This window comes from Sceloporus occidentalis, unplaced genomic scaffold (assembly GCF_023333645.1).
Source record: "Sceloporus occidentalis isolate IW3139 unplaced genomic scaffold, rSceOcc1.0.p SCAF_4, whole genome shotgun sequence".
In the NCBI taxonomy this organism is placed as follows: Eukaryota; Metazoa; Chordata; class Lepidosauria; order Squamata; family Phrynosomatidae; genus Sceloporus; species Sceloporus occidentalis.
This window is the reverse complement of record NW_028316984.1, coordinates 89479066-89503855: the sequence shown is the minus strand read 5'-3', so window position 1 is coordinate 89503855 and position 24790 is coordinate 89479066. Positions and strand designations below refer to the sequence as shown.

Genomic DNA, 24790 nt, shown 5'->3' with positions numbered 1-24790 from the left:
CCGTCAAAGGCTTTCAGTGTATGCTGGATGCTGCGTATGGTGCACTCGCGTATAACACAGGCACACTGTACATACATTGGAACAACTAACAGAAGAGGATGGCACTGAAGCTTCAAAGAAGTGGTTATAAGATTGCTGTTCTGTGCCTTTGTTTCCAACGTATGGCAACCCTAAGGCAAACCTATGACAGGGTTTTCTGGGGCTGAGAGTATGTGACTCACCGAAGGTCACCTAGTAGATTTCCATGGCCAATAGGGGAACTGAGAGTCGTGGTCAAACAAACACTCAAACCACTGCACCACACTGACATTAAGAAGATAAGAACATACAGTAATGATATGCAAAGGACACCTTAGTCACATTTGTTAACCAAGGGCAAGCAATGGCAGCCCATATCGAATGATCCTGATCAAACTGAAATGAAGAAAAGGAGTGGGATATAGCTTGTCTTGTCTTCCAGAGAATAGATTTCAATATACAGTATTTTGCAATAATAAAGCATTATTCAAGTTTTAACAGAAGCCTTCACTTCAACAGGAGCTCCTTAAGAGGTCTGAGACATTCTCCCAACTTAACACTAAGTTGTAAAAAACTAATTTAGGGGATGACTAGAATTGTTCCTTTCTCTTTTTGTTACAGAACATAAACCTTGATGACAGAGCACATGGCTTTGCATGCCACCAGCCCTCCTAATTTCCCTCACTGAATATTCAACTAAGAAGCTGTATACATGGGCTCGAAGGTTCATGTTCCCCCCATCTTTGAATCCAGGCTGGGATCAGGCACACCAGATGCTGATCTGCTGGTATCAGTCTGATTCTGGAGCAAAGGGGCCTATGACCCGCCATTTGCTACCGAGTTGTAGCAACTCCTGGCTGACCAAACGGCCCCTGCACTCCTTTCTTGTGCCTGTTTTAGTTGTTCTGCTATTTACTACTGTGTTATTTTTGGGGTACTCGTTTTACTTTATAAATTATGCCATCATGGACAGGGCTGGTATTTATAAAGAAACACTAGCAAGGCCAGTGTTTATATAGCATTGCCCTCAACTATTCAAAGTATTATGTATAAATTATAGCAATAATTACAATGGCTCAATATACTATTTATATTTTACAAACGTGGGACTGAAGCTACACAAATGAAACTTTCAAATGAGTATAAATGAAACTTTCAGAGCTGGGTAACCCCTGCAGGACACTCATTCACCATCATATGGACAGAAGAGTTTCCTTGTTAGAACTATACTCAGGAAAAATGATCTTGTTATTTTGCAACAAAAGCTTTTTTGCAAAGCTCTAATCCCTGGACGGAGGCACCCCATTTCCATTTCAGATGCAGCGATGGGTATTATTTCAATAGCTTCAATGGTGGAGGAAGAGAAGGGGCATGTGGTGGTAATGGGTCCAGGGTATGGCAGGCATGTAAATGCCCGCCCCTTCCCTGTGTCAACCAAGGACTGGCTGGGCAAGGCTAGCACAAGCTTGGCCTATCTTATTCTAGCCTGTCAGTTCAGCTACTCAAAGGATCAGATATCAAACAAATGCAAAATATTCCACCTGAATTTTAACTGCTACTGTCACTCAGAGTGAACAATATGGGACTGTGGGCAAATTTTCTGCTCTGTTATAAAGCTGCATCCTGTGGTCTCAGTGACTGATTTTGACTCTCATTTCTCACTTTTTTCAAGCAGTAAAATACTGTATGTAGAGGATTCAGGAATTCCTATATTTAAGAATTCTTAATATAGTCTCAATAACTGAATTGACTACTAACTGACCAACTGGATTTTTGCCACAGATATTAATATATTATAGAAACAGAGCAACTAATAATGGATGTTACATAGGGTAGACGGACGCATAAATACACAGACACATATATTATTTATAGGTGTTTTGATAATATTTGACTGTATTTGATATATTGTTACAATCTTATTGTTAATCTAAAAGAAAAGATTAAGATCAAATTAAAAAGAAAAGATTTAAGGATTCCTGCATGAAAAAGAGAATTATAATTATATAGTTAATTAAGAAGCTAGGACTCTGAGGCACCAATACTGAAATTTTCCCTCAACCAATGTTGAAAATTAAGTTATTCTGCCCTGTAACTGCATGAATTCTGCTACATATTTACATGTCACTAGCTGCCCAAATATTTGTCTATATTATTATTTTTTTATTATTACCATTATTATTAATTTCATTTCCATACTCAAATACAAAAACGGGACACGTTAAATGCAATAATGAAGTATTTGAGAGACATTTGCCTACAACAGAGCAGACTTAAAGATGAAGCCCTATTAGTTATGAGGCCCGAACAATGACACTACAATAATTTTAGACTCATTTCTTAAACCGCTTCTCTTAAAACTGTACAATACTGAACAGAATAGCATCTTGAATTGTGCAGTCCAAGGAAATGTAATCCAAAATTAGACGCAGACGGCAGCTGGGTACTGAAAGCAGAAGAACTGCAACTCATAACTTTTTAAGATCACCCTCCTGCTTCCTAAAGAGGTTTTACTAGCTGGCTGCAGAGCCCTTCCCTGCCTCCACGTTTCTGAAGCAAAGTCACGTGTGTGTGTCCAGAAAAGTAGGTAAAAGGGCAGAGAGTTACAGAGCATGCGCCTCAATTTAGAAATGCGGATCCCTACTCTGCTGCAAAGACCGCAGTGGCCACATGAAATTGCTAAGGTGAAAAGAAGGAGAAATATTCATCTCAGATGCTGGTGCAGCATTTGGCAGTGGATTGGTATACAAACCTTGCACGCAAATGGTGAAGAGTAAGCTACTTAAAAAATAAAGAGCCTTGACAGGGTATTTTCATTTAGCAGTATCTACATAGTTTTATTATTTCTCTATGCCAGTAATCCACCCTGGCTTTTAAAATATTTGCCTGAGTGGTCATAGCAATATATGATTTAAAAACTACATGGCTAAGTTGACATATAATATTAAAGGCAGAGAACTACAGAAAGGCTGGCTTATAGAGTACAAATAGTATAGAGATGTCTACTTGCAGAGAGCGGCTAAATGAACCACAGAACTTTTACTCCATGGAGGTGACAAAACCTAAGACTGTCGTACTTTGGCCACATCACAAGAACACATGCCTCACTAGAAAGAGAATAATGCTGGGGAAGGTGGAAGGCAGAAAAAAGAGAGGAAGATCAAAGGCCAGATGGATAGACTTGGTCAGGGAAGTCCTGGGCCTGAATTTACAGGACCTGAGCAGAGCAGTTCAGGATAGGGCTTCTTGGAAACATCTCATCCACCGGGTTGCCATAAGAAGGTTGACTCCAGGACAGTTAAAAACAATTGTTTATTGTGCCATCTGAATGTAGGCCCTCGCCCTATGCCTGTTGGCATAGTGGTGGTGGTACAGGGTAACTGGGCATCCTCCTCTTCTAGGACATGTGCAACCTTCTGTCCAGGAGCGATTCCAAAATGTCATCCATTTTGAGCATCACTAAGAAGTATGGATTTCCATTTATATCAATGTTTTCAGTTTTTATTTTGTAATGTCCTCCATTTGTTCTTGAATGATCTACATTTTGCAGCACCTTGTCCTCTTTTGCGGTTAGGACATCTGGTCACCCAGAGCAGAAGATGCTGCAACCTTTGGACAACTCTGACTGCGTCCACACTGCAGAAATAATCCAGGTTGGGACCACTTTAACTGCCATGGCTCAATGCTATAGAATTCTGGGAACTGCAGTTTGTTGTGGCACCAGAGTCGTCTGACAGAGAAGGCTAAATATCTCACAAAACTACAATTCTCAGAATTCCATGGCACTGAGCAATGGTAGTTAAAGTGCTGTCAGTTTGATTTATTTCTGCAGTGTGGATGCAGCCTCAGTAAGCAAACCATCAAGCTTCACTCAGTGGTTTATTTAGTCATTTTATCTGCAAAGGGGAGTGATAGGGCAGCATGGACTAGCCCACTGCTGGTACTCAATAAGCTAGAGTTTCCATTGTTCCCTGGCTTATTATTAATTCAGAATGAAGTCAATGTGCTTTCAGGAGGAAAAGATTCAGTTATTCCATTTTTTCAAAACAAGGATCAATTCAACATTAATTGCAGTGACTGAGTAAATTCAGGGAATATTATTTAAATGTTTAATTAGTTTGGCTCAAAACAGCAGTGTTAGTAAATTATTTTTACTCTAATGTAACAAAACACAACATGCAAAACAAACAACAGCAATAAGAAACAGAACTGAGTGATACCCCAAAAAGGGGTGTGTCTAATTTCTGTTGATACACACAAATACCTTGAGGGCATTCTTGCTTTGAAGATCCAAAGGTTATCCTTTAACCCAGCATGCCCCTGATCAATAAACTGTGTACTGAATGAACCATATACCTCTGAAGTCAATTGTATAGTCATGTTAGTCTACGTATAGAGAGAGATCTTGTAGCACCTTTGAGACTAACTAAAGAAAGAAGTTTGCAGCATGAGCTTTCATCGACTAAAGTCTACTTCCTCAGATGCATTTGATGGAGCTTACCACTTCACCTAATGAATCTGAGGAAGTAGACTTTAGTCAAGAAGGCTCGTGCTGCAAGCTTCTTTCTTTAGTTAGTCTCAAAGGAGAGACAAGATCTCTCTACATACTGAAGTCAACTGTTCACCTTCAACATATCTAGGCCTTGCTCAAACATAGAATCGCCCCCCTAGTCTTTACAGGATTAATTTATAAGTCTCTTTTAAAGTGAGATAAATTACTGATGAGTCTATACCAGTAACAGCTCTTATTAGAAAACTTCATTAGTCCCTAAACTGAAGGACAACCCAAAAGGTACAACCTGTACCGAACTGGTAAACAAGGGTGCCTGCAACTCTTCTACCCATAGCTGGTTTTCATTGGTACAGAGAAGGTGATCAAAGGTTACTGTCCAGGCCAGGGCTTCTACTATCCTTTATTACAATCTCCTGTCTTGATTTAAAATGCTATTTCCCAGGAATCTCTTTTCCTGTAGTTTGAATCCATTGCTCCATGTTCTAGCCTCTGGAACAGCAGAAAACAAGTTTGCTCCTTCTTCAATATGATGTTCCAAAGGACAGACCCAAGGTAGATAAAGTGGAATAACAAAGCTTAAATTCTGTAGAACAGACTCCTAGTTACTATACAGCTTACGTCCTGGTTGTTTGAAGAACTGCATGCCCCCATACACAAGTGCCTAGGTTTTGAGATCTTCTGGGGATGCCCTTCTCTCTGTCCCACGTCTTTCACAGGTACATATGAGGGGACACAGGAGAGAGCCTTCTCAGTAGCTGCTCCCAGGCTCAGGAACTCCCTTTCCAGAGATTTAAGACTGGCACCCTCCTTATGATTTTTCCACACCTACCATAAGTAAAGACATTTTTATTCCCGCAGACCTTTGAGAATTAATTTTTATGTGCTGGATTTTCACTTGTTGTTTTGAATGGTTTTTGTCACAACTGGTTTTAATTTCTTTTTGTTAATAATTTATTTACTTTCCAACTTTTGTGCAGAGGCTACAAACATTTCATTAAAGTCTGAACCAGCTATAGGTTCCTAAATAAGTACACACACTCACTGTGATATTAAGAATGGTGTTAGTTTAGGTTACTTACAAAAATGGCTAGCAATTTTTCAAAGAAGACAGTGGCTTTTCTCCTTCCCAACATGTAACAAGAACAGGCTACCTTGACTCATGGCATGCTTTAAAAGTATGGTGGTGGTGGTGGTGGTGGTGATTGTTTTTTAAAATATAGTTTAAACATTAAAACGTAAATTACATTTCAAAGCAGAATATTTCTTCAAACTGTTTCTTTGTAAATACATCACTGATAAGCATTCAACTCTGGAATGTAGAGGAGAAACTTTGGACTCTATTGAATGATGTGGGTACACATAGTTCATATGAAACTAGGCAGATATTTCTTATGGCTGACATAAGCAAAAAAATATATGGAAGGAATTACTGTTTGGAGCCAAGACGCAGTGCCAGACTACTTTAACTTTCACTTCTCTTGGTTACTTTACTTTTCACAATGCCAAAAAAATGCAAAACTATCTCTATAATTTAATCAGCATCACTTTGAAAGATTGACTTGCATTCCCCAGGTACTCAATAGGATTATTAAGCCATACCTTGGAAGACAAAACCTGTGAATGCATTTGTGTTGTATGACCATGGATGGCAGCTATTCTGATTAATTTATTTATAGAGGTGAAAATATATAATGTACATCTGGATCTGAAACTTACAGCCATATATGAGAATACGTATCCCATTTATGTAGAATTTCCCAATTTTCCCAAAAGTAAGTGCCACATCAGTACTACAGTGGACCCTTGGTATTTCCCAATTTAAAATTTCCCAATTTCCCCAAAATTTCCCCCAAGCCACAGAGATAGCAAAGCTGTACAGTCTGCACTACCACTTTTGCTTTTGTACAATTGAATATTTTTCGGAAACAACACTTCAGTCAGGAAGGCTGTTGTCACTATTTCCGTTCATGCAAAGCCAAGAAAACGTGCTTGACCTACAATGAGTTCCAGAAATAGTTGCTTCTGGGTGCCTTCCTTTTTGTTTCTCCTGCCTTCCCCTCCTTATCCCCAGCCCCAATATTATTAGGATCTTGTGACTGATTTTTATGGAGTCATGCGATATGTCATCTGAAAGGCACTTTGGCAAAGGAGCATAGTTCTTAAAAACCCGCCCTTCCTCCACTGCCGGGGAAAGATCACATGGCCGACTCAGAAAAGTAGGCAAAAGGTTACGCTGAGCACAAAACACCACTCCACTACAAAGGCTCAATTTGTCTTTCACACTCAAGACTGCAGAATCCGTTTCAGAGTCCCAGTTCTGAATGAAACGGGAAGAGTCCCTGGCATCCCAAGAAAAAGATGGAGGACTCTGAACAAGGGCTGAGCATTCAAAGCATTCCAAAAAAAGGCACAGAAGGAAATTCAAAAGAGAATGAAAGTTCAGTGCTTCACATACAGACAGCACTCCATATCCACAGATTCAGGCATCCACAGCTTGAAATATATATATTTTAAAATATAAATTCCAAAAAGCAAAGCTTGATTTTGCCATTTAATATAAGGGATGCCATGGGACTTGAGCGTCCACAGATTTTGGTATCCTTGGTGCGTGTATGTGTGCCCTTGAACCAAATCCCAGCGGATACCAAAAGTCCATTGTACAGGCCAATCCAGCAAATCTGATCCTCTGGTTTATAAAAATGCAAAACTGGTATGTAAATCATTAAGTGTTTTCTTCTCTGAACAAAAATGGAAATAATTTGAGATACTGTCATTGCTTCTAAAAAGTACAGATTAAAAAACATATTGTTAAATTAAGCTTTAGCATAACTAATGAAGGTATTGCAAAGGTTTTACTATGGAAAGTGCTAGTGCTGGGTGGGGGAAGCCTATGGCTGTCTTTTCCCTCATTTGTTCTGATCCTTTGGGGAAAGCATGAGGAAGCATTGCATGGCAGCTCCTCCCATACCAGTTTTTCCAGGGCTGGTACTTGGATGATTAGGAGATATCAACTCCTCTCTCCTAAACAGGGTTCTTCATGGACGGTACCCAAGTGACCCAGGAAAGTAATATAGTGAGCCCTCTGTATCCAATGATTTTTTCTCCATGGATTCAACCATCCATGGCTTGAAAATATTCAAATAAAATATAAATTCCAAACGCAAACTTTGTTTTTGCCATTTCATATAAGGGACACCTTTTTACTATTCCATTGTATTTAATGGGACTTGAACATCCATGGATTCTGGTATCCACAGGGGGTCCTGGAACCAAACCCCAGTGGATACCAAGGGTCTGCTGTAGTACTGATGTGGCACTTACACCTAAACAACACAAATTACCAGGCCATCTTCAGGAACTTTTTCCCAAGAGGACTGCTGAGTATTGATTTTATAGACCATTTTCACTTTTGTGTAGTACTCCAAATCCACTTCTGCAGAAAGAAATGAACTTATATAACATGAATGATCTGAATGTCAGCAGAACTTGAAAATATCGGGTATTTTAAAAGGAAACTACTAACTTGATGATTAATCCTTAAATGAATAAATTCAATACCAGTCCCTTCCATTAATCTACCTGATGACTTCTATCAAGTGCACAAGCACTTTCATATTTTTTTGCCCCCTCCCCAGTCTGATACCAATAAATAGTATTTGAGATTGCTATTGAGACTATTGCTCCTCACCTAGGGCTATTGATCTGTAGGAATTCTGGAAAGCATGCTCCCACATACCAGTTACAAATTCATCCTGAAAACTGTAAGGTCAGCTCACTCCTGAAGCCACTTCTGTTTTAAAATATCTAAGAGGAAATGCCAGTATAGGGAAGACACGTGAAAATATAACTCTAAAATATTTCATCATGCTTGATTCAAAATGCAGGGGTACCTATATTGATCATAAGACAAATTCCAAAGTTTATACTGTGGCATTACCGTGCACCCTTTTTATATGCTGGGGTTTGGTTCCAAGATCCCCCGTGGATAACAAAATCTGTGGATGCTAAGTCCCATTAAATATAATGACATAGCAAAATGATGTCCCTTATAATAAATGGAAAATCAAGGTTTGATATTTGAAATTTATACTTTTTGGAGCATTTTCAAACCATGGATGCTTGAATCCGTGTATAAAAAAATCCGTGTATAAGAAGGGCCAACTCTACTTTTATTTAGGCCAACCTCAAAGCCACCACAGTCCATGCAACCTTTAAAAGCATCTGTTTCTTCATCAGGCTAAGATGGTAAAAAAGCATGCATGGTAAATAGCACAACATGCCAATTTTACTTGTGCTTAATGTGGCATGCCCATCCAGAAAACAGAAAATTCCCTCCACAGCTCCATTTCTCAGCATTATACAGCGCTACAATAATAGTTTTTTTACTTTACCTGTACAAACAGAATTCTGCTCAATTAGCTGTCTCTTCCAGCTGTTCTAGTTATACAAATACACATACATATATACTGGAATTACCACATGGTTTATAACAATGTGCTCCCAGCTCTGAAAGCTGTGATCAAAAAATGATGGAGTATGAAGTTGCTATTAAAATTCACAAGGGCCTTAACCATCTTGGTTACCAATAACCAATTTAATTAGTTACACTTCATTATGGGAAATTCATACTTCTATCTACCAAAATAAAAACTTTTTTGCATAATGTGATCTAATTATGGCCTCAATATCAAACGTTCATTGCCAACGCAATCTACAAATTCCTGCAAGCCCCAGGTTCTTCTTGGTAATTTGCATAGCTGCAAATCCCATAGTGTCTGTAGAAACTATTTCTAATGACAGCTTTACCTGTAGACACTGCCCAGGCATTTAATATTATATACCCTTTCTCACCCTGTGTCCGAAACCTTCAGGCTGTCAGCTGATTTTAAATCAAAACAGAGTTTCATACGATACACAATATGTTAATTTCCCCCCACTATGGTATTTGTATTAGATATAAATTTGTCCTTAGTAAGAAGCATAGTGGAGAAGTATAAGTTCAGAAGAAATGTATTTGAGAAATGAAATATTTGCATATTCTGGGTGCTAAGATATCACTTGACCAAAGGATTTATTTTGCTTGATTAGGTATATGACTTAAAATCTATTATATTTAAATAGTGTATTTATCCAGATTTATTACATTTATACCACACCTTTCCTCCAAATAAAGTGGCATGCTTGATGCTGTTTCCACCCCCTTGTGTTATCTTCGCTACAACCTTGTGAGGTAGATTAAACTGAGTGATAGTGAATGGCCCAAGGTCACCAAGTGAGCTTCATGACTCTACTCTCTATGTTATGCTAATAACTTTTATGCCTTATAGATAATATTCAATTGTATTCAGAAACATAGTCTTATTAGTCTGGAATATCAGTATGCAAAGAAATCTTGCAACACCTTTGAGACTAACTTCTTTCACACAGTTAGTTTCAAAGGTGCTGCAAGATCCCTTTGCATACTGATATTAAATTGTGTTGATTCAGTTAAATATGAGATGACCTTTGTTTCTATTACATTTAGAGGAGACAACCATGTAAGATTTTAAATACAGTCAATCCTCCATATCCACGGATTTTTTATTCACGGATTGAAGCATTCACATCTTGAAAATATTCCAAAAAGATATAGATTCCAAATAGCAAATCTTGATTTTGCTATTTTATATAAGGGACACCATTTCACTATGTCATTGGTTTTAATGGGACTTGAGCATCCAGGGATTTTGGTATCTACAAGTGGTCCTGGAACCAAACCCCAGCAGATAACAAAGACCCACTGTATAGGGATTTGGAAAGGTATAGTCCAACAAATGAAGTCAGATAAAAATCAGAATAGTTTTACTAAAAGGCCAAATTAAACATCATGTTAGCATTATTCACAGTCCTGTCTAGCTTGAAAAGATATACTACAGCTTCAACTGATCCTTGTCTACTTCTGTTGTCTGTAGTTGATAAACAGACATTAAAGGTACCAAATCTTGTCTGATCTTGGAAGCTAAGCACAGTCAGCCCTGGTTAATACGTGGATGGGGTGCCATCAATGAATACCATCAGGTGCTGTAGGCTAAGAATGGTGAAGCCACCTCTGGAGTATTCATTGCCTAAGAAACCCCTATGAAATCCATGGGGTCACCACAAGGTGACAGGTGACTTGAAGGCACGTACACATACACATAGTGATTTTACTCAAAAACGTCAGGTAGGTTCAGATAGGATCTGGGAGGCGAATTCACCTTTTGACAATACAGTTTTACGCACGTTCACTTTAGAGGTGAGCCCCTCTGCATTCAGCAGGGCTTATCTGTGTAGAGCAGAAATGGGGGGAAATTATGGCCCTCCCAATACTATTGGCTCAGGCGGATTGAAGTTACAATCCAACACCACCTGGAGGGTCACAGCTCCCTCACCTCTAGTGTGTAAGTTTCTGTCCCATAAAGTTTAGTGGAGAGAGAGCAAACAAGCTTCTGCAGTTTGGGTAACCAAGGTCCTTTCTACTTTCTTTAAATGGGGTGTTTGTCTGGAGGGAGGAGGTTTCCTAGTTTATCACTGCAAACTTCAACTGGTTGAACTGGTCAACAAAGAAAAGCTTTCAGCAACTGTCTGAAGTATTGATAAGCAGACAGCACTTCTCCTATTCCAGTCGAATAGTAAAACGTATTACTCTTTGTGGTTTATTCTTACTCAAGCATGGGGAGGAGGCAAAAGGCAGAGACACTTGCACAGGCAGAGTGAAAGGCACACAAGGCACACGTGGTCAGTTCACAGTCACTATGGCTAAGAGGCAGGGTAGCCAGACATGTCCTCCTTTCCCAGGACACATCCTCCATGTCAGCCTTCTGCCCAGGAGGCGTTCCAAAAGGTCCTCCATTTGGAGCAGGACTAAGAAAGCATGGGTTTATAGGTACTCCTCAGGGGTGCCATAGGCTGGGAATAAGATGAAGGCACACAAGACACACGTGGTCAGTTCATAGTCACTATGGCTAAGTGGCAGAGTGACCAGACATGTCCTCCATTTCTGCCTTCTGTCCAGGAGGGATTCCCAAATTTCCTCCATTTTGAGTGTGACTAAAAAGCATGCATTTATATTGCTATGGAATTTATCACACTGGGGTTAATTTCAGCATTAGAGAGAGATTATAGCACATTTAAAGCATCCTGCAAATAAAGTGAAAATGGTAACTGTGTGAATTATCACATGCAATTGCGCAATTAAAGTGATATCAGAAATGCATTGTAGCTGAAATCCTGAAAGTAAAAAGATGCACGTTAATGTTTCTTCATGACTGCTTTCATGGTGGGTTTTGTGTGGTGTTGTGTGAAACCGTTTTGTGTAATTACGTGATTTTTCTGAGATATTCACAGGATAAACTCTTGATCTCCTTCATGTGATAAACTGCTTTGATCTTTTTGGAAAGGCGGTATATAAATATTATTATTATTATTATTATTATAAAGTCCTATGAGTGTGTGTTTGCTTTTTAAAGTTTTCTTGGATCATGTCCTCCATTTGCCTGGAATGCACTCCATTTTCAGAAGCATGCGTTTACATTTCTGTCAGTGTTTTGATCTTTTCTTGGGCCATGCATGCCCTCCTCCCAAGCTCCCTCCTGGGCCATGTCCAGCCGTCCTCTGCGCCTCCAAGGAGGACAAGGCACTGCAGAATGGAGGGCCTCTGAGGAAAAAGGGAGGGCATCCCCAACTGTAAAAGCTTAAAAACACCAATAACATCAGTGTAAGCGCATGCTTTATTGGACATGCTCAGAATGGAGGGCCTTTGGGAATACCTCCTGGACAGAAGGCAGAAATGGAGGACATGTCCTGGAAAAGGAGGACAAGCCTCTTAGCCCGTGACTATGAAGTGACCAGGTGTGTGTGTGTGTGTTTTGTGGTGCCTTCATGTGATTTCCCAACCCATGGCAACCTCTCAGGTATTAACCTCTCTAACCTTATAAATGCCATGCTTCTTAATCAGGCTCAGAATGGAGGACATTTGGGAACTCCTCTATCAGCCGTCTATCAACCATAGTGAATAATAATAATAATAATAATAATAATAATGTTTGTGCGTGTGTTGTGTGCCTTCATGTGATTTCCCAACCTATGGCGACCTCTAAGATAAAAAGTAAAAACCTTACAAATGTCATGCTCTTAGTCAGGCTCAAAACGGAGGACGTCCGGGATACTCCTCCTGGGCAGAGGACGGAAATGGAGGACGCGTCCGGGAAATGGAGGACACGTTTGGTCTCTTCCCTCCCCCCCCCCCCGCCTTGCTCTGAAGGAGACCCTCAGCGCCCACTTCTTGTGTGGGCTGGGTCTTTCTGCCTGCCCTGGAAAGGGTCTGGGGCTGAGAAGAAGGGAGGGAAGAAGGGGCACTTACGGCTCTCCAACGAGGAGGAGGAGGAGAAGGAGCCCGGGCAGCGCAGTGCAGCCGTCGTCCCCGGCTGGGTCTGGATTGCCCGCCCCACAGCAATGGAGGAGGAGGAGGAGGAGGAGGAGGGAAGGAAGGAAGGAAGGGCGAAGACAACGAGGCCTGGAGGAGGGCGGCGCTGAGGGGGCGCGGCGGGGGCCTGTCCTCTCTCTCTGGCAAAGGGAGGCCCTGAGGGAAGGAGCAGGAGGCCGCGCCTTTTCTCGGCTTATGGGCTCCTGGGTGTGCCACCCGTCCGTGTCTCTCCGTGTGCCTTCTTCTTCCAGCCCCTTCCCCGCCTCGGTGGTGGGGCTTCCTTGGCAGAGCTGGCCATGGAGGCTGAGAGAGAGTGACTCCTTAGTCGCGCATGGCCCAGAGGGTGGGACTCGAACCCAGGGCTCCAGGGCCACTGAGCCACTCCTAAGCGCCACGCTTGTGTACTACTATGCATTGTGTACTATGTACTATGATTATACCATCTTCATCTGTGTGGTGTTTGTGGTGTGCCTTCGACAATGGCGGCCCTCTTAAGGCGGTGAAGCTGCCAAGGGCACTTTCTTGGCAAGGTTTTATTCAAAGGGGTTTGTTTGTTTGCCATGGCCTGAGGAGGCCGAGAGAGTGTGACTTGCGCACTGGGTTTTGTCACGCATGGCCAAGGTGGGACTCGAACTCAGGTATCCAGGGTTACAGGTTGCAGCGCTCTGAACTTAATACTCTTTTTGTATGTTTTTAACTGTATGGTGTTTTTTAATGTTGTCCCAGCCCTGGGAGAAGGGCGGGATATAAATAAATGGAACAACAACAACAATAACCCACTGCTAAATGCCACACGTATGTACTACAGTACCAGGGATTATAGCTGTGATAGTCATCTTCATTATGTGCCTTCAAGTCGCTCCCCACTTATGGCAAGCCTGCCACGGGGTTTTCTTGGCAAGGTTTTATTCACAGGTGATTTGCCATTGTCTTCCCCCAAAGAGGCTGAGAGAGTGTGACTTGCCCAAGGTGGTTTTCCATGGCTGAGTGGGGAATCGGACCCTGGTCTCCAAAGTGGCAGTGCGGTGCTCAAAGTGCTAGGCCACACTGGCTCTTAAGCTCCCCCACTTAGCTGTGGAAACCCACTGGGAGGCCTTAGGCAAGTCACACTCTCTCAGCCTCGGGATGGCCATGGCAAAGGCAAGCCCTCTCTGAGCAAACCTTGCCAAGAAACCCTCATGATAGGATTGCCTTAGGTTTGACATAAGTCAGAAACTTGACTTGAAGGCCCACAATGACAACAAGGGCTGCAAGATGTTGCATTGTTCCGGGTGGGAGAGGGCTCCCAGACTGTGGCTCTTGCTGAATTGATGGCACTGCTGCCACTGCGCCTCCTGCATCACCATGACCTTGTGGTCCTTTTCTTTTCCGACTGGAGCTGGAAGGAGCAGGGCACATGGACAGAGTCCCCAAATCTGTCTGTAAAAAGACCTGGGGCCCTCCTTTGAGTCTGCTTTGTAGGGCGCGCTGCTCTGGAGCAGTGGCAGGGACCCAGATTTCAAAAGGAATGGGGGGCTGCTGGCCTGAGGAGGAAAAAGGCTAGCAGCCCAAGTGGGTGGCTTCCAGTCAGAAGAGGAGGCGCTCTGCTCCCAGGGTTACCAGGCATCCTCCTTTGGCAGGACACATCCTGCATTTCCAAGTTCTGTCTGGGGGTAATTCCAAAATGTCCTCTATTTTGAGCATGACTAAGAAGCATGCATTAATATTTATATTATAAGTGTTTTTAGTTTTTGCTTTGTAATGTTCTAAATTTTTATTGAATGTCCTACATTTTGCAGTGCCTTGTCCTCCTTGGCAGTTGTGACATCTGGTAATCCTGTCTGCTGCTCGTTTTCCTGCAGTTCTTTGGCAACACTGACCTGGATGCTCAGAGTGTTTCACATTCCACACATCTCAACTGTTTACATCCATGCTGTAAAGCAGGAAAGTTAGTACTTTTTTCCAAGCCAGAAGGGAAGATGGCTCTGATAAAGGCCGCTCAGGGAGCTTGTGGCTCAAGGTGGGAGTCCAGACTCAGCGTGCCAGGTCTTCGCTTATGCACTTGACCTCCAGCTTTCTCTTCACCTGTTTTAAACAGAAAAGTTGCCAGGAGGTGAAGGTGAAGGGTGACCAGACATCTTCCGTTTCCAGGACACATCCTCCATTCCAACCTTCTGTCCAGGAGGAATTCCAAAATGCCTTCAATTTTGAGCATGCCAAAGAAGCATGAATTTACCTTTATATTATTAGTGGTTTAGCTTTTATTTTGCGATGTCCTACATCTTTCTTAAATGTCTTGCACTTTGCAGTGCCTTGTCCTCTTTGCAGTTATGACATCTGGTCACTCTGGGAGGGGATTGGGAAGTTGATTACAAAAAAGTTAGAATGAGGCCATATCTGGAATCAGAAGCACAGACTCCACGCTAGATTCCTATGGTATTCCTTATGCCCATGTCTGTCGTTCTTCTCCCCCAGAATGCAGAAAACCCAACTTTTTGGAATGAGCCCAAACTGTAATGCAATCTCTGTAGTGGCAGATAATGTTTTAATGAAATCATACTGGGAAGAAGCCAAGGTTTGTGGATCAAAACTCCAATTTCGGGCTGGATTGCAGTGGCATCATTAGTCAAGTGCAGGGATGCAGACCATGCTGGGTGACACCTCAGAGGAGGGATGATATGTGGTTGAGCCGTCTTCCTGCTGTCTGTGGGGTCGTTCCCACTTACCTATAAAGCGGGTCATGATCCAAATTTAGGGTGCATCATTCCCACAGAAGCCCGAATTAAATCTCCCTTACCCCTCATGCGTTCCCACCGCGTTTCGAATCAGAATCAAATTAAAATATTTAAACCGGATTATCAGCCTATAATTCGGTTTAAAATAATAGTAGTTTATAATACGTGTTATTTTTGAAAGTGGGGTACAATTCACTGTATCCGAATGGGAACGAAAGGGTGTCTGATCCGGGAACCTGGAGATGGGAGGAGCAGCGCTCAAGGGGCTGGCCTGGGGGTGTCACCCTCTTTGGTCTCTTTCTGCATCGCCAGCGCCATTCTCTTCAATTCGCATAGACTTTCCCCCGTGGATTGCAACCTCCCCTCTGCTCCACATTCATAGACCGATGTGTGAGGAGACCCATTGAATACCATTTTAAACTATTATTTTTTATTTTTTCACCTCTGCCTGAGCAGCAGATGGGCTTTGCAGTACATGCCTGCTTGATCACCCCACAGACAGCACAGTGAGCAATGGGGGACGCAAAGCGATTTTGGGAAAAGGAGGCTCCTTCCGGAGGAACTATGGGATGGGCAATGGGGGATGCAAAGCGATTTTGGGAAAAGGAGGCTCCTTCCAGAGGAACTATGGGATGGGCTTTGCAGGACATCCCTGCTTGATCGCCCCACAGACAGCCCAGTGAGCATTGAGGGAGGCAAAGCAATTTTGGGGAATTGAGAGCCTGGACGCCCAGGGATCTGAGGGGGGGGGAATCGAGCCTTATCTTCTCTCTTCCCCAAAGATTCTCTCCCCAATAATGAAGCCCGCTGCCTTCTCCTCCTTGATCCGATTTGCCAAGCCTCCTTCTAGTCTGGGGAGACAAAACAGAAGAGCCTTGGATGCAGATGATTTTCATTGGCTGCCCCCAAAAAAACTCCCAAAACTTGTGACGTCTGAAGCCTATGCGCTTGATTGACAGCTTGTGGACAAAAATGGGAATGGGGAGCAAGTTAATCCGCTTTAAAATAAAGCGATTTAAAATAAATGGGAATGAAAACAGGGTCTAAATGAATCGAGGTAATTTGCCCCTTTTGGTAATGGAAACGATGGAAAAAATTCAAATTATTCCCGGAACATAATCTGAATCAGAATTGCGACAATATAATCCGTTTTATCTGCCAAGTGGGAACACCCCCTGTGTGTGTGTACTGCTGCTGCTGGCACCGGCCTCGTTTTCACTGCCAAGGAGGAAGCCAAGGCAGTTGATGAGGAGGGGCGAGTGTGTGATCCTCATGCATTCTCTGCTGCACTTGCTGTCTCCATGAGGGTGAAGCCAAGGCAGTAGAGAAGGAGTTGTACCTCTCATGGCTTCTCTGCTGCCTCACTTGCATGAGGAGGGGAGAGGGCATTGTCAGGCTGCCTTTGCCCAGCAGCCCTTTCAAAGCAAATCAAAGCATCCTCAACACATGGTCATCCAGCCTCTGTTTAAAAACCTCTAAGGAAGGAGACTCCACTACACTCCAAAGGAATTTGTTCCACTGTCAAATAGCCCTTACTGTCAGGAAGTTCCTCCTAATGTTGAGATGGAATCTCTTTTCCTGGAGCTTGCATCCATTGCTCCATGTCCTAGTCTCTGGAGCAGCAGAAAACAAGCTAGCTCCCTCCTCAATATGACATCCCTTCAAGTATTTAAACAGGGCTATCATATCACCTCTTAACCTTCTTTTCTCCAGGCTAAACATCCCCAGCTCCCTCAGTCGTTCCTCATAGGGCATGGTTTTCAGACCCTTTACCATTTTGGTCGCCCTCCTTTGGACATGCTCCAGTTTCTCAATGTACTTTTTAAATTGTGGTGCCCAGAACTGGACACAATATTCCAGGTGGGGCCTGACCAGAGCAGAATACAGTGGCACTATTGCTTCTCTTGATCTAGACACTACACTTCTATTGATGCAGCCTAAAATCGCATTGGCCTTTTTAGCTGCCACATTGCACTGTTGACTCATGTTCAATTTGTGGTCTGGACTCCCAGATCCCTTTCACATGTAGTCTCATTCAGCCAGGTGTCACTCATATCTGTTCATTTCATTTTTCCGCCCTAAATCTCATTCACTTGCTTTCATCAGAACTTAGTAACTTAAGGGTACCACTGCTCACAACATATACTGTATAGCTATTTTGTGTTATCCCCTTAACATGCTTTTTGTGATGCAAAAAAAGGCAAAAGGAAATGCCTTGTAATAAGAGAGCATGAGAAGGCTGCGAATTGAAGCCAAAAACATATAAACCTCCTATAAGTTTTCATAAATAATAGAGAATGCATTCTACAATAAATGTCTCCTCTGAAAGCATTTGTATTTTGACTAGACTGTTTTCTGTATACAGATTTAATCTGCCTTATTCGAAATGGTTGGGACAAGAAGTTCTTCTGGATTTTAGATGCTTTTAGAATTTGGAATACTTGTATTTGTCTATATATGTTTAATGAGGTATCTTGGAGATAGGGCACAAGTCTAAACACAAAATTCATTTACGTTTTATACACACTTTACACACCAGGCTTGAAGTTAATTTTATATAATATTTTAAATAATTTTGTTCATGAAACAAAGATTGTGTACTCTGAGCCATCAGAAAGCAAAGGTCTCACTATCTCAGCCACCCATGATAAAGGTTTTGGTTTTTGGAGTATTTCAGATTTCAGACTCAACCTCCATTCACTTAATTTAAAAGTTACATGTCCTCTCCTTGGAGACCTGATTATGGCTAAAAGCTGGTCTCATTTTGACACCATTCCATGCCAAGTTAAAGGTGAGCTTTTCATCAAAGCTTTTGAGGAATACAGCAATCATAGCTGGATTGGTTGTGAACATGTGATACAGTGTTAATTACGCACGGTGTTTTATATTATGTTGAAATTGTTATTTTGTCTGCAACCTATCCTGACTTCTTTTGATAGAAATGTTTTAATTATTACTGATTTCAGTAGGCTCCCTTGGATTCCAAATCTGTGGATGCTCAAGTCCCATTACAGTGGACCCTTGTTATACACTGGGGTTTGATTCCAAGATGCCCCGTGGATAACAAAATCTGTGGATGCTCAAGTCCCATTAAATATAATGACATAGCAAAATGATGTCCCTTATACAAAATGGAAAATCACGGTTTGATATTTGAAATTTTTACTTTTTTTGGAACATAATTTCAAACCGTGGATGCTTGAATCTGTGTATAAAAAATCCGTGTATAAGAAGGGCCAACTGTATATACAATTATGTGGTAAAATGGTATCCATTACATCAAATGGCAAAATCAAGGTTTGCTTTTTGGAATGGAGGGGGGATATTTTCAAGCTGTAGATGGTTGAATCTGTGGATGCAGAATCCGTGGATACAGAAATCTGATTGTATACAGTTCATTGTAATTATTCATTATACAGTTGCACACACTTTTAAACATTGAAGGACATGTTTTGAACTTGCATGGTTTCTTCAAGATTATATTATCATCATTATTATTATTATAGTAAAAGGAGAGTGACTCCTATCGTGCATCCAGCACTTTCGGTATTTTTATTATATTTTATCTAATCTTGCCACTAGCCTTGGGAACTTAAAGTCTTGCTTCCTTTGTACAGTTCTTAGATTTTTATAAGTTACTAATCCACAGGGACGGTGGGTTCAATAGTCCATTGAGGACAATTGTTCCATTGAGGAAATTCCTTGGATTAATTTCATCACCATGTTATGAGGTACAATTTAGTTTTAGTGTGAAAAGGATTTCACCCCGGATGACTTTACACTTTAGGTGTTGCAATGAGTGAATCTAACCCAATTCATTTCAATGAGTAGAAATATTTTCTCCTGTTCTCGTGATAAAACAGTAACTTCCAACATAACCAAGAGGGTTTTCTTTACCTTTCCTTTCCTACCTTGCAACAGTCAATTACAGTTCAGAATTACTGTGTCACCACAGCAGTGCGCTTTCTAATAACCTGTTTGGAAAGTAGATTGATATTTACCAAAGTTTAATACTTGCTCAAAAATGTAGGTCAAAGGTACAGGAATTGTCCTGTGGCTTTGCTCAGCTGCTTATGTTAATAGGTTTTGCTACAGATCTGTCAATATGCAAAAACTGTCCTATGCCCTTTACTGAGGTTACAACGCAACTCTAGGTTTGTTGCACCAGGGTACAATCACCCAGGAGATGAGAGGATTGAAATGACAACACACAATTTAGTTATAAGACTGCAAAATGTTGGCACTGGCAAATATCATAAAGGTCGCCCAGGGTGACTTTTTAAAATCTAAAGCATACTACTCAGAGACAAAGAGCTTGTTTGACATAACCTTTAGCCCATATTCTGAGTTTAGCTTTGTTATTTAAGTCATGTATTTGTGTAGGCCATGTGCCATAACTGTGCTTTTATCAGTCCCTTACTGTGTTTTCAGTGCAGTGTGGTCTGGCTGTCAGTTGCTGGGCTTGCTAACCTTTGACGTACAAAATGCTGGTTCTTCAGGGGAGTCAGGAATATTTTAGGTGGCAGAGCCTGATCAAATGTGGGGGAACAATGCCCCTAGTTCTCTGTTTGTTTCTGCAGCTGATGTTAGTCTACATGTGGGTTGAGCTTGTGCTTGGCTTTTAGTGTAAATGAAAGAGTTCCACAAGAGTGTGGGGGCAACCCTTGTGTGGCAAGATGCCCTGACTTGACATTATTCCTGCCATTATCTTGCACCACACAGGCAAATTGTTGTCTAGGACCAGTACAAACTGCCTACCAACTAATCTTAAAGTAGTAAGAGAGGAATAGACTGAGAGTGGTGGGGATGTCCCTTCAGAATCTTCTAATACCTCCATTTTTGTCTTACCACTTTTGGTTGCCATTTTGGCCAGGATATGGTGGAAAATGGAGTTATTTTGGAGGTAGTCTCTCTGATGGTTAGTGGGTTGCCAACTGAGTAGACCCACTGAATTAAAGGGAACTTGGCAAGTCAACACATGTTTCAGTTCCATTTATTCAAGTAGTCTACACTGGCTGAGGATACTAATAGTTGTATTTAGGCCTATGTGTGTATATAACAGATGTTTGTATTTTTTTTAACTTTTATATGATCTGAATTTTTTAGCCAGGAAAAAGATGGGCTGTATTAGTAGTAGTAGTAGTAGTAGTAATATGGTAGTAACATTACTACTAGTAATAAAGATATAAAGTAACAACAATATCCAGCAGTGCCCCCAGGATTATCTTGTGGGAGTACTGTTTGATGAGTGCAGTCTGTGGGATGTGTATGTCCACCTTGGTATGTGGAGTGATGTGGTTTCTGTATAATAATCACTGATATTACTTAGTAGAAGAGTTTAGTTAATTCAAGTCAAATGTTAGTGCATGGGGTAATGTATCCAGGCTACTGTGGGGTAATATAGCTGCATGGAAAACCCAGCTATGGGATGAATGCCACAGTGTAATTTGAGGTTTGCTATCAAGTACAGAGGGTTTTCCTTCCACATGTAGAGTCTGCTAAAAGCCCCCCTTGGATCATATGGCCCATATCTATCTGGATATCTGTGAGTTCCCAACCAAAGTATATTCACGGAACCAATGGAAATTAGGTAAATCAGCACATATGCAAGTTCCATTAACTCAATTGGTCTATTCTAGGTGAAGGGATTAATGGTTGGATTTGGGCATATGTGCGCACATATAAATAGATTAATATAAGTTGTAATCAAAGACGTAGCTGTGTTAGTCTGTATCAGGACACAAAGGGATCTATTAGCATCTTTTAGACTAAATGAGAAAAAGCAGTTTGTAACATAAACCTCCATAGATGTAGTCTTCTTTAGAATCTGTAGTCCTTAAAATGTTATTGGACTCCAACTCTATTAGTCTTGGTTGGCATAACTCATTTGGTAAGAGGTGATGGGAATTGTTGTCCAATAGCAGCTGGAGAACTGAGGTACCACATTTCTGTTATAAAGAAAGAAATAACCTGAGCATCCCCAGTTGGCATCAAGTCCAGATGCTGAGGGACCAATTTGCAGTCTAAAAAATCTGTACAGTATTGGGAAATACTCCACCATGAGTTACCAGTGATGGCGAACCTATGGCACGCGTGCCAGAGTTGGCACTCGGAGCCCTTTCTGTGGGCACATGTGCCATCGCCCCAGCACAGAGTTTGCCAGAGTTTGTTACTAGAAAGCCAGAGAGACATGGCACTTCGCAATAAATAAGTGGGCTTTGGGTTGCGGTTTGGGCACTCGGCCTCTAAAAGGTTCACCATCACTGAGTTATACATTAGAGCTTATTTGAGTGTTGGACTCTAACTCTTGAAAACAGGTTCAAATCCCAGCTCAGTCATGTAAACCCATTGGGTGACTGGGCAAGTCACACTCCTTTAACTTCAGAGGATGGCAATTGCAACCCCCCTCTGAAGAGACTTACCAAGAAAGCTCCATGATAGATTCACCTTAGTAGGATCAACATAAGTCAGAAATGACTTGAAGGCTAACAACAACAGCAGCAGCAACAACAAATGTATTTAGAGCACCAGTATACTGTAGTAGTGAGGTGGTTAGAATATTGAATTGGGATTTGATAAATCCTGATTGAAATTGCTAATCAGTCATGTATTTTATAACACGTTTCTTGAAAGAAGGATATGGGGGGGGGGAATAGGTATACTGCTTTGTTTTTGTTTTTTTCTAATCTTTTTATTGTGGTTTTAATACTGCTTTGAACCTTTTGCAGGAAATGTAATAAATAATGAATAAACTATTATGCGCCAAACACCTGTTACACCTGTTACCCAGTACAGTGGTACCCCGGGTTACGAAATTAATTCGTTCCGCCGCCGCTTTCGTAACCCGGAAACTTTCGCTAGCCGAAATGCCCTTAGGCGCTAATAGCGAAAGCCGCGATTCCGTGTGAAATCGCGCCGAAAAGCACCAAATTTTTTTTCGTAACCCGAAATAACCTTCGTAACCCGGAAAAATGTTTTTAAATGGATTTTTTTCGTAACCCGGACATTTCGTAAGGCGGCGCATTCGTATCCCGGGGTACCACTGTATAAGTATATTCCCTGCCATGTTTTTATCTGGCATATTGACGTATGCAATTGCTGCCTGCAGAAGTGTGCGTTTTCCAGATACATAAAAAATACTTTTTATTCATAAACAAATGATACCCTAACGTCTGTAAGCTCAGCTGTTTTTCTTGTTTATGGAATCCTCAATGTGCTGCCTGTTAAATAGTCATTACTGCCATCTCCTGGGCAGAATGATAATGAAATTGTTTTCAGAGAAGTAGCCACTGCACTGTTATAGATGTATTGTTTCACTTTGGGGGCTATAGCTCCTATGGAATCCCGGGATTTGAAATTTAGGAAGTCGCATTTAAAATTATCACCCAACGATCTCTTAGGCCTTCCTAAACTACAAACCCCAGAATTCCACTGGAGGCTGCCATAGCAGCTAAAGTGGGATAATAGTGCTATTAACTGTAATGTGATGGTGCCCAAAATTTGCCTCTTTCAGAATAAAAAGGAGGAAGGAAAGGGGAGGGCAAAAAGAGAGAAGGAAATGTGCAGCACCTTAAGACTAACTTAAAAAAAATCACATGGGCTTTTGTGGCTATAAACCTACCTCTTCAGATGCAGTACTGAGTGGTATTAAGGCCTCAGGCATGAAGCATATCTTAATGGTAACAAAAAGGAAGAATGGGCAGAATCTAATAGCACCTTTAAGACCAATTTAGTTAAATAATTGCATTCAGAGGTACTTTCCTAACATAAATCAGTATCAAAGATGCTACTACTGTACATTCTTTTATTGTCTTTGTTAATTGATGTGACCGTATAAATAAGAAACCTCCAAGGCCCTCTGTCATCAACAGGCCTCCCACACTCAGGTCTGTGGCTTCTTTGACTCAATCCTCTATAATGTGGCCTTCCTTTTCCACCTCTACTAAATTCTTCCCTCTGCATTGCTTTTTTCATGCAGTGAGAGACTAACCATATGGCTACGTGTTTGAAAACTACTGTATATAACACAGCTTCTTACAAGTAGAAGAAAATATATTGAAATGAAAATATGACAAGTGTCTTTACTATTATTTCGAAATTGTGTGAATCCCATTAGTAGGACATGAGTACACCACCACTCTATATAGGGTCCTATCCTATATGTGCAATGTATCAGGGAAAGGCTGTAAGTTATGGCAAAAATCATGCTAGCCAGAACAGCACAGGATATCATGCCACCATGAAAAATACCAGTGTGTCTGCTCACATGCTCTGACAGACTGGCCAAAATGGAGGAAGAGTCATTGATGAAATATGTAGGTATCACAGTGGAGGAACAGACATATGCAATATCCTTTACTCCTTCGGACTATAACCTCGTTCTATTCACTGGATGGACTTGGTGCAAGGGAAATCACTCCCATTTGAAACTGATGAACAGGGGGAAAAGAATAATTCTTTTAAAAATCATTTGCTCTACAACAGTGACCACTGCAATGCCATTGCCACAGTGAACTACAGGATTTGGTGGAATTGTAACCCAATTCTACACCAACACTCATATATAAACCTCAGAGATGATGAGATGTGCCACATGGGATTATATCACTGGCCATATGTCATACATGCTTGGAGCACATAAGCAGAGATTAGAGAGATACTCTGAAAAAGACGAAATAAAATGATATACCTAAGTTATCTGTTCCTGAGCAGGTGCAGGATAATGCTCTGGCCCCTTTCATATTGCACTCCAATAAAAGACCTATTGGCTGGCTCTAGTTAAAAAGTGAAGCCTTGCTTAAATAAAAATGGTTTTTGCCTACTGGCAAAAAGAGATCCCAGAAGAGCAAGGGAGGGGGTAAATTAGTGCATTGTCCCTCAAATAAAAGTTTTGCCCTTCAAAAGAAATTTAACACAGTTTAAGCATCTAAAGCAAGGGGGCAAGCAGAGCTTGTACTGAGGGAATGAGAACAGAGGAAATGTAAGTTCTAGGTGTGAACTGTTTTCAGTGTGTTAGTCTGCTAGAAATGTAGGAACTGGAGAATAGTTGGGATGCTCTCATTCCTCCCTCCCTATATTTTCAGGGGGCAACCTAGCCTCCCA

The 24790-nt window shown here is 41.4% G+C and overlaps 1 protein-coding gene across 3 annotated transcripts in view; it reads right to left on the bottom strand.

Annotated features, from left to right (window-relative positions):
• Window positions 1–13195, bottom strand: part of LOC149314305 (carnitine O-palmitoyltransferase 1, liver isoform-like) — an 81591-nt gene extending 68396 nt beyond the window's left edge. The window contains exon 1 of one of the 3 annotated variants that reach the window (XM_089520809.1): window positions 12912–13195. The gene's annotated coding sequence lies outside the window, so the exon portion shown is untranslated. The remainder of the gene's footprint in view (window positions 1–12911) is intronic. The other 2 variants (XM_089520807.1, XM_089520808.1) reach the window with 2 other exon arrangements.
• Window positions 13196–24790: the final 11595 nt, after the last annotated feature.